General features: G+C 35.5%; 1 long non-coding RNA gene across 1 annotated transcript; it reads right to left on the bottom strand.

The window, feature by feature from the left end:
• Window positions 1-2,496: 2,496 nt before the first annotated feature.
• LOC122156336 lies at window positions 2,497-11,046 on the bottom strand. The gene is made up of 2 exons (XR_006167444.1): window positions 11,002-11,046; window positions 2,497-2,810 (listed from the first exon to the last, which is right to left on the bottom strand). It is a non-coding gene; the product is annotated as an uncharacterized LOC122156336 (long non-coding RNA).
• Between the last annotated feature and the right edge of the window lie 205 nt (window positions 11,047-11,251).

Below are 11,251 nucleotides of genomic sequence, written 5' to 3' on the forward strand. Positions count from 1 at the left end.
CAAAGCTCTCTCCCAATTAGTAGTTCCTCCATTTCACATTAAATTGGACACAGTCCTTCTCTTCTTCTGTGTGGCTAGTAACTCTTACATGTGCTAAGCCAAGATGCTTTACTGAATCCCAAAATCCCAGAGGATTTTTTTGTTCTCTGCTCCTTCAAGGAAGCCAGATATTGTAAAAGAAAGTATACTGGGTCTGTTTGGATCGATCTGTTTCTTATAAATTTGTTTGTACTTCATCTTTTTGCTTTAACAGCTTGAGCCAGAATTTAACGTATTGTTAAAATTGCAGTTGTACAGAGCATTTCCTTTCCTGCCAAGGTTACTGCATTTCTAATTACAAGGCAATATATACATTGTGATGGATTGCTTAAACATCCTTGGTACTAGACATGTGATTTCGCGTGCAGCTTTTTCCAATGTTTGGGAGTAAGTATTTTTCAGTTCCTTTGGCTGGTGTGAAACAATACTGCTGCTAGGTTGTATCTGCTGTGCTGTTTCCTCTTGATACACTTTGCAAAGCCTAGCAATGATGCTGACCCTGCTTCATGGTTACTTGTTTTGATTTCCAAGACAGTTTGGCCTGTAAATGAGCTTGTTTTCTTCCATTTTGTGTAGATTCCCAGTTCATTCCTAATGTTCTTCAAAAGGTGGTTGATTTGCTCCATCTTTACTAAAAATTTCCTCTCCCTTCCTATTTTTTTTTTTTAATTTCTTTTCTTTCCTTGGTCCTTGCCCACATTGCAGATTCCTAATATTTGTAGCAGCTTTCCTGAAAATGATTCAATTCACCTCAAGGTTCATACAGCTCAATTACTTGATTAAACTTGGTTAACTTCTTAGTCTTCCCTTTTCAAATCAAGTTCAGTGAAGCCTATTTTGGTTCCTCTTCTATTTAGCATGAACTAATTTGTGACGACTTTATTCAAGAATTTTTTAGAAACTCTTGTGGAGAGTGTTCATTTGCTGCTCATGAAGGGAAGATGTATGGTGTCATCTCTTTGCACCTTTTTTTTGGCAAAACACTTCCCAGATGAGCTCCGCCACCATGGACATGCATCCAGAGGAACTGTAGAATTTCCTCTTGCAATTCAGGTGGAAATATTTCTCTATGCCAAGTCTTGTCCCTATTCAAACCTGGCTCTGATGAAATATTTTATCTAACTACGACTATAGCAAATATTAAAGTAGTTTTAATCCAAATTGATTATGTTATCCATTTTTTTTTCTTTTTCCCCTCTTACTGGACACAGTGAGTTTTACTTACTTTGCTATTTCCTTCCTCTTTGGCAACATTTCACTCTTTTCTATCTGTATTGAGTAAGGAGTACAGTTCAGTGTCTGTGGCCTATGAAGATGGTAATTCCAAGATTTCCACTTTTTTATTACTTGATTTGATATTTTTTTTCTGAATGTTATGAATAAAATGTATTGTTTCAGTCATTGAGAATTTTTTCTGTGAAGGACCATCAAAGTTTAATCACATCACAGAGACATTTTGATCCTTGAGTTATTTTATTTGCTTCTGAGGATTTAAAGCTGGCACTATATATGGCTGCTCTTTTTTTTTAATATGAAATAAACTGTTTTTTTTTTTTTTTTTGTTTTTTTTTTTTTGGTTTTTTTTTTGGAATCATTTCCAAAAATTTGATTTTGTATCTGTGTGAACTCAAATTTTTCTTCCGATGTTTTTTTTTCTGTTTCCTCCTCTGTCTTATTGCAAACTAACAAATGGTAGAACACTCAGATTTATACAAGATTGAGCTACACTTTTTTTACTTCCTTTACAAATACATTTGTTATAAGTGAGTATTTATCAACGGTACTCTAAATTATACATGAAAATTGTCTCTTTCATATCTTTGTCTCCTTCTCACAAAAAATGAACTTTTAGTATTGAATGGATTTGTTGTTTCATGGTGTATTTGTGCCAAAACTAGTCGTTTGGAAAACTAAGAACTTACAGCTTCTTTCTCCAAGGGAGGTCCTCCCTCCCTGTTGCTTCCCTCCACCCTCAAGTCTGGACTCCATCTCTAGGGCAAAGGAAATGCTCCTTTGTACTTCGGTTTAGGTGGGTGTCTAATCCATTATAATTAGATCCTATGTGATCGGCGCATCTTCTGAGATTGTCTGTTTCTTCCAGTTGTCAGCTAAGATTTTTGTCCTGGCTCTTACTTAATACTCTGTCAGTCTTCCTATTATATCAAACTCAATCACAGCTTAAATGCTTAATCTTCTAAGAAGAACGTCTCCTGCAGTGTGATGTGCTGTCACACTCCAATTACTTAAACAGAGCTGCAAAGATTTATCTCCTCTCAAAATCTGTTTATTGTGAGAGATTCAAATAATTATGGGTTGCTTTATTTTTGAGTAAATGCTGGAGAAAAAGGGGCAGTGGAAAATCTTGCAAGCAAAATATCTGATTTCTATATGAAAATGATGGGAGCAAAAGGAGGAACAGACAATGAGCAAATAAAAATTGAAGAACAGTGCACAAAGTTTGTTTATGCAAACATTTTTTTTTTAAAATACTGAAAAATGCCTAAATCCAGGTTTTGTTGTTTTAGGCCCGCTTTCCAGATACCGTTCTTAAGAATGAGCTTACTTTTGGGGCAGGGGGAATATCCCATAAGGTTCTATCTGGCAAATAGTTTTATAATCCTGTTCACGGTAAAACACAGATGGCCACTCGGCAGTGCTCCAGATGCTCCTGCAGGAAGCTTCATCTCTCTGTGGAGCCATTTGGAGGGTATCCGTGGGTGCTTCTAGCTTGTAACAATACAGCATCTATTCTTCTCTTTTTGAGAGATGATCTGAAAAAGAGGAACCATGTCAATAGGGAAATAGTTTTTAATGCAAGAAGTAGATGGGGTTTTCACCTGGAGAAATGGTTGTGTCTATGTATTCATAACTAGGATGATGTACGTAGCCTTCCAAATTCAACATTGCATTACACGCATTCTGTAGCCAAAATGTATGTGTTGAAAAGTAGATGTTATTCTGATATTGTATCAGTTGACAACGTGGTATCAAGCAGAATACTGCAGGAAAAGTATCAGTATGTACTAAATGCAGTAAATTATAATTTTGTGAAGCAAGTAATGCTTAAGTTCATAGTGTAGACAGCAGGGTGTAGTGAAGGGCAGCACTTTGAAAGCATATTTCAGATACCTGCTTATTTCTCTCTTGATAGTAAAATGCAGAAGGAACTAAAAAGAGCAAGTCAACAGATAACAGAATTTAGTATCATTGCTTAAACAGGACCACTAATAGGCTTTAAATTGAACATCTGCTCAGCTGCATGTCTGAGTTATAGCATAAAGATAGCAATTATAATTGTACCCTTATGTTTCCATAGCACAGAATTGAGTGGGTGATAACGTAGTACAATGCAAATATAACTGTTATACTGTGGCAGAAGCTGGGCAATTATTTTACCTATGCTTGATCAGAAGAAAAACAATCAAGTGTTTGGCAGTGTTCTTTTCTGAAGGAAAAGCTTTGAATGCATTAAATAATTGAGGAATTGTTACCATGAACTTAACGCTTGGTCTCCATTGTTAAAAGATCTTTTCAAAAAAGAGAAAGTGCTTGGAGCTATTCTTTGGATCCCACAGCAGCTTGGGAGAATGACTTTTGTTTTTTGATTGTTATTTTTCTTTTTCATAAAAGAAGCATTTCTTACTCTGCCAGTACAGTTTCAGTTTCTGTCAAGAGATAATAGCTAATACATGCTATAAAATAAATGCTAATATGATAAAATACTGTCCTGGATGATGTCCTGTAAAAAAGACTGCAATATCATTATTCAGAGGAGCACCCTGTCATGTTAGCTCGTTTTATTTATATGAAGAAAACCTGAATTGAAAATAACAATTTCTGGAAGAAATAGCATTAGGGAAGATAATGTTGGTGATGTAAAGCAATAATGTATTGAAGTTCTAAAATCTTTGTCTAATTCCACTATCCAAAACTGTTGCATAGCAATCTCAGATGTATGGTGTTTTACAGGATGCAAGCCATTCTATGCACGTTTGAAGCAGCTGAGATAACTGTGACACAAAAGCGAGCTGGTCAGAGCCTGCATTACTGTGTGGGAGTTAGTGGTGGCATTTCTATGACTACTTAACATGAGAGTATACAGAGCTTCAGCTTTTGGCAGCAGCTTTCAAGAAGATGCTCATGGAGTCAAAGATTTAAGCCTGTAGATTCTGATTGACATCTGCGCAATCCGGAGGAGTAGTAAGATTTGGGTTTTTAGATTGAAGACAAGTCTTGGGAAGTTCTTTCTTTTAAACACTGCAGTTTTTCTACCTATACATCAGAACACTGTCAATTAATTAAATACATCACTGAGAATTGAAAAGGCAAAATATTTTTACAGAGCCAGTCTCTTCTATTGTGAACATTTGATTTAGCTTTCAGAATTTATTAACATTAAATCAAAATTAAGGTTGGAATTTATTTAACTAGTGCAAAGTTTTACCTTTTCTTTCAAGATGTGTGCACAGTTTGCATACAGAAATGTTCTGATTGCACATGCAATGTAGAAAATAAGTTTATTAAAAACCTTTCTCCTTTTCTAAGGTAGATGCACTTGAAATGGGAGAGTAAAAATAAACCAAATAATGGCTTTTCAGCAATAACAATTCAATAAAATTTTAAATTGTTAAACTCAGTGAACTCCAGTGAATGGACAAGCAACCTTATTAACAATAAACCATCTTCAGTAAATTTTTCCCTCTTATACTAATGTTAAAAATATTTTATTGTAGTTCTTAATTGAGAATTGCTCATTAAATTCAAAAGAAAATGTCTGAACAGTACAATTTAACAGGCCATGCTTGGGAAAATAACATTAGCTAGTTAATTATCTGTAGTGCACAGTAGAAGTGAACAAGATATTCACTAAATGTTAACACATTTCTATTGTACATTGAATTAAACTGAGTTATTCTCTATTTTTTCTTTCTTAATTCACTGAGATAAATATTGAAAATATAAAGGTAAAAGCTTTTGTCAAAAGGACATGCCTGTATTTTAAGAAAAAAAAAATGCACTGAGGGGATGCATTGTCTAATGTTATGAACAATAAATTCAAGAAATAAAGGCTTAGGATCTTCTGACCATTATCCAAAGGCAGGTTGCTTTGAGGATAATTGCATAAAGATTAACTATGTACCTGCAACTAGATGCCTATATTTCCAGGTGTTCCTTTAACTGGTTCTGGTTTCTGCTGCTATCCCTACGTTTCACTTTACTGAAGGATTTTGTGTGATTACCTTGGCAATTAAGGTAGTGTTAGCTTATAAGTGAGTATATAGACTGACAGGCAGTATTTAACATTTGATCTCACAGATTTTGGGAACAAAAGTAAGCTCCAAGCACATCTTCCTTGTTATTACAAATGTCTGTTTTGTTGTTATGGTTTCCCTTCTATTTTTTCCTCCACCCAAGCCTTCCTTTATCACATGTCAAAGTGTTTCAGCACTTTACTGGAAATGGATAAGTTTCTCTAGAAACTCTTGCTAATCTTGATTGTGAATGTATCTGAGCTCCAATCAGGATGCTGTTGTGCTCCATGAGGGACAAATTTTGGTCACAGACAGAATATCAAGCACAAAGTTCATAAACTTCTTTCATATAACATTCTCTATGACAAAATGACAATATATCCTTATAAATGCCTTGCATAGCTTGTCATCTGCACATGGAAATGAATTGACTCACTGTTCTTTAGCCATGTAATCTGTTATGCTTACTAACTGTCCACTCCTTAAACGTGAATCCAGATGCAAACAAATCCTGGTCAAAATGCAGCTGGTGTTGTGGCTTGAGAAATAACTTGCAGTGGTAACTGGTTTACTTTTAAAACACCAGGGAGACTGTTTTCCTAGTGGCCAACCTTCATAGATTTAGTTGCTCATTTTATGATAGCAGTTAAAGAAGAACCCCAGATGCTCTCTGACCCTTTTACGTGGCTTATGGGTTTTTAATAGGACAGCTGAGAATAAAGTCCTCAGTAATCATCGTAGGACATTATGGAGTTAGCTACATGCGTGCTTTCAGGATTGGGCCTTAGGTCAGATCGCTACTGCTAATATTTTTCCTTAAGTGTCAGAGATACAATAGGTGTAACATTTAGCAGACTTCAGAGAGATGACTGCATCTGTTCCACAGAAAGCTCTTTGTGGTCAGTGTAATTAGCTTAAATGGCTGAACGCTTGCTCTAGATTAATCCAGTTGTTTCTTTTATTGCTTCTAATTTGAGGTTTTTACAGGTTAAATCTAACAAGCAGGTTTCTTGAAATTGGCCATAGATTTAATGAACGCAGATTCTTATTTACTTATTTGTTCATTTAGGCTTTATAGGGACAGTTACACATAGAGGTGGCTTTCATACTTCTATCTCCATAAAAGCAAGAGTAAAGACAACTGTGTTACTCGTGATGAAATCTTTACCTTCCCTTTGTTGTGCTTATTAAATTCATAATTGAAAGCATGGAAGAATTTTCAATTTTGCTAATAGTTAATTTTAATATTAAGGATTTATCTATGGTACAGTTGAGCTGATTAGCTTGATATCTACTACTCTGAAGTAGAAATCGGTGCTAATAACAGCACTGTCTAGAAGGGATGTGTGTTAAATATTTATTGCAGCCCAATGCCACTTGATTGTGGTATGGCTTTACAAAGCCAATTAATGGATATGGATATCCTTTTTGCAGTAAAATGTCTCTGACTTTTATCTTGGACTAGAAAACTACTAGAAAATTGTTTGCCATAGTTAAGCTTCTTCTAGATTAGACAGCTATGTAATTCAGTCTGCATGGTTCTTCTGAGAATGCTGCAATGGGATGGAATGCTGTCAGGAAGGTTCAACCGCTACTGCTGTACACCAATATCCACCTCTGATGTTACAGGCCAACGTAATAAAATAAAAAAATAAAATGCATTACTTTTGGAGCAACCTCAAACTTACAATAGTGAAAAGGGAGAGAAGAGGAACAGAGGATATTACCTTTTTTTTTTTTTTCCTTCCCCATTAACATCTCAAGTTCTTGGTAAATTAGCTGCCCTTTAATCAGAGCCTTAACAATCTATGATGAGCTATTAACAGAGTATGCATTACATCATTTGCAAAATGCCTCTGCACTGTTTTAGCTTTCCCTGCCTTCAAATTGTAGTGGCAAGAATTTATCTGGAAATCACTTCTTTATCCCAATTCTGATTTAAGCTCCAAAGTTCTACTCCTTTCAGCCTCAGTAATGTCACTTTAAGATTGTGGACTCAAAAAGAAGGGAATTCATTCTATTTTCTATACCTTCCTCAATCCCCACAATAGCGTTTTTCTCTTTCTTCTGAAAACAGAAAGAAATGAAGACAGCAGCTGACAAGGACTTGTTTGTATTCTTTTTCTTGGAATGAAAGGATAAAGAATAACATAACCTTACAGAGATTATGGCAATTTCTTATCAATAAAAAATACTTTTCTTTTATAGTCTGGTTTGTTTAATGGCAGGTTACTAATAGTAGGATCCATTTTTTTAATTGTTTTTTTCAATTGATGGCTTAGTAATATCCATAGAAGGAATTCAGTAGATTTGCATGGGGCACTATTAGTTCCACATTTAATTGCTGTTTAATATTGAACTTGATTTCTCTGTTGTTTTTTTTGTTTTGTTTTGTTTCTTTTGGTTTTTGTTGTTGTTTTTTTCCCCTCTTTTACTTTCCCAGAATGAGTGAAAGTAGAAAAAAAAAAAAAAAAAAAAAAGCAGTTTATTGTCTTTGGGCAGCTTCTGTACTGCCTTTTTGATGCCATACAGAGCAATGCAAATTTTGTACCTCTTTTTTTTTTATGTGTTTGTCTTGCTAAATATACTACTTGACTTTTGTCAAATATTTTATTCATCCAAAGCATTTTCAGCATAGGAATCTGTACTATGTGCAGAAGAAAACTTGCTTGTGGTGTTGGTATTGGTGGTTTGATTGTTACACTTTCTTAATTATCATGAAAAAACTACAAAAAAAAGCAATAGGAAAAGCATGGTGTTGCTAAAATGTGCTGATTTGTAGAAAGACATCCAACAACTGTTTTATGTGAGAATTCATTTGATCTGCATCAACAATGTGTATGGATGCAAAGGTTGTACTTTGTACACTACTGAAAATAATTTCCTAGTGCCGCCTGCTGTGCCCATCAAATTGAATTAGCACATAGTGATCTGGTGAAAAATGTTGCCTGGATCAATCATTTGGGCGAAGGCTGTAAGAAAACTGATGTGTATTCTGTCCACACCCGGAAATCGATGTGATGCATCACCAGAGAAACTCAAATTCAGGTCCATGTTCAATGTGCAGTGAGGAGTCAGCACAATAACTGCTATTTCTAGCCAAGACTGGCTGTTTGCATACCTGCTTCAGCCATACATGCAGCTCAGCTGCTGGGCAACAAGTGTTCACCCAAAACTCATACCTACAGAAAAAAACATCTAGTAATTATTAATTTGAGACAGTGATATCACGTGAGGTTTGGAAGAAAGCTCATCTTGTGAGCAACATTGGTATAACCCATGAGAGGAGGATACGGGAGAGGAAGAGAGAGCTGTAGCATCAAGAGACAGAATTTACAGAGATGGACAGTGTTTGAAAATCCAAAGACAAATATATTCTTCAAAGTAAATCTATGCAATTTTTATTTAACATTTCAGCTTCAAATGATGTACCAAATGTGGCAAAATCCCCAATGCTGTCATTGCTCTGTGCGTATTGAATGTTCATGCACTGATCTTTAAGAAAGACCAAGATCTTTGCCATTAGAGGAACATGAAACAGCATTTCAGAAATAGGAATTCCTTTTAATCAGTAATTACTGCATGAAATTTCTTCAGTTTTTGGATCTTCCTATGAACTAAGTGCTCTAAGCTGTAGAAACTGTGGGATTCTTTCCCTGCATCAGGGAACTTTGTCAATATACTCTTTTTTTAGCAAATGCTCTCACTGAGAATTTGTCTTACAGTTATGCAATTAACTTTGAGGAATTAGCATTCAAAAACTTCTGCGTTACAGGAAATGTGGATGTGAAATCACTGAGGCAGATAGATGTATTTACCATATTTAAGAAAGTTAAGAAAGCTATAGCAGCTAGGGTTTCTAGGAGGTGTAAAATCTTATTAGCCAACTAAACATGACTGTAACGGATAAAAGGTACACACGGCATTCCTTAGCTCTCCTTTTTCACCGATGAGGGAAATACTTTATCATTCAGTTGATTAACTGAAAGATGAGACTGTGCATTGAGCAACTGTAAAAAAAATAAAATGATTGTAAGGCCACTTTAACCAAACTCCATTTGCAAAAAATCCATTCTGTCATGACAAAAACATTTGTCACATTTCATCTTGAGGAAGGATTGATACTTAATTTAAGAGAAAGGATCCAGCCTGACTGGCTTCCAGAAAGTATTCTACAATTGCTTAAGCTGTTGTGCCATGATAATATTGCATGTAAACAGAAACAAATTATGCACATTAATTTCTTAGAGGTGAGAAATTACAACTGTGGGGTGATGACTGCTTTCTAATGTGTATTTATCTGTTATTCATGTGAGAACATACAAGTGATATCAACAGGTAAAAAGATATCATATAACTAAAATCCCAGACTGCTAAGCCAGCCAATACATTTCTATTTCAAAGCTTGTTCATGACCTACTCTATGAAAACTATTTTTTCTCTTCAATTATAAAACTTTTAGATACAGATCAAGACTTTGCTCACTAAGATTTCAGTAGTTTCTCTAGTGTTTTAATTACATTTAGCATCTTCACCCTGCAGTGAACATTTATATTTTAAACTCTACTAACTCCTCACTAAAATATATTTCTTGATGATGATTGAAAAATGAATTAATTATGGAAGTCTGAATCATTGATGTTTTGAAACCACTTGATCTTGACCAAATGAGTGCTGAAGTGTTATCAAATCGGAATTATCCTACCCTCTCTGCTTTATTAAGTGACCAAACAGTGGATAATGCAGAGCTCTGTCCTACACCTTTGCTCATTCACCTACTAAATAAGAAACAAGCAGTGCAAATTTGAATGGCTGTCTTGAAATAAAAAAAAAAAAAAAGGTTTTTCAGACATTAAACAAAGCACGTTTCCATTCTTTTTTTGGGCATCTGAGTTGAATGGCTAAGTTTTCACCTCAATTTTCCTTACAAACAGATCCTGAAATAGGATAGAAGTTTCTGGTGACAGGTGTGAGGCTAGCCCATCGTTTTCCCTTAAAAATATTTCTGATTACCTTATACCAAAAAAGGCCTTATCTTTTCATATCTTCCAGACGCTGTTCTCTGATTTTTTCAGGGATGGATTCTCCTAAGTACAGGGTTTGTCCAAACCTCAGTAAATGTTAGCTCAGAAATTAAATCAAGGGTTATTATTGCCTGGCACCATTCCCTCCCTGCTGCTGGATCAGGGTCTGGCAGGCTTGGAGCAGCACTGCCCTGGGCTCAGGTGGTGGCTTTCTTGGGTCACTTGAGTGGTGGGGTCCCTGTGGGTGCTATTGTCTGTGTGCCAGCTTCTGGATCTATAGCCAGTTTGGGACTGAAAGACAGTGAGATTGACGAGCTAAGAATTTCAATTGCTGAAGACAAACATGAATGTTAAGATATCTAACAGTCTGTATAAACCACTTAGTTGACTAAAACAAGATATGTAGCAATTATGTTGAAATAGACTCCTCATATCCCCATTTATTTATCTTTCCATTCTATGGGTTCAAACTAATTGGATACAACTCAAATATATTTTATCTATATTTCTAGTACTCAGCAGTGCTACCACTAAAATGCCTGCAAACAGCCAGAGAAAAAAATTAGGATTAGAACATTTACTGTCATCTTCATCTCCTCTATTACCAAGGCTTATTTTATCAGACTTTCCATCTCTCCCACCAGAGTTTTGCAAAAGTTGTTTCATATGAGGAGCAACAGACATACCTTCCTTTGAGCAGTGAATGCCTCTTTGTCTGCCAAATGTTCAGGAAGCGAAGGAGGTCTTCTGAAGTCATGTGGCATTTTAGTGAATCCATACAGATTAAGTTCCTGAAAAAAACTTTTCATATTTTCAGTCTCAAAAGCTCTCCAAGGTCCTCTCCCTCTCAGTACTTCCTCCTGAAATGTTTCTTAAATGATTACAACGCACTTTCCATTGTGATCCCACCAAACGCTCTCAAATCATTAACTTTCA

The sequence above is a fragment of the Centrocercus urophasianus genome, unplaced genomic scaffold (genome assembly GCF_019232065.1).
Source record: "Centrocercus urophasianus isolate 14NV4802_14NV808 unplaced genomic scaffold, USGS_Curo_1.0 seq_12, whole genome shotgun sequence".
NCBI lineage: Eukaryota > Metazoa > Chordata > Aves > Galliformes > Phasianidae > Centrocercus > Centrocercus urophasianus.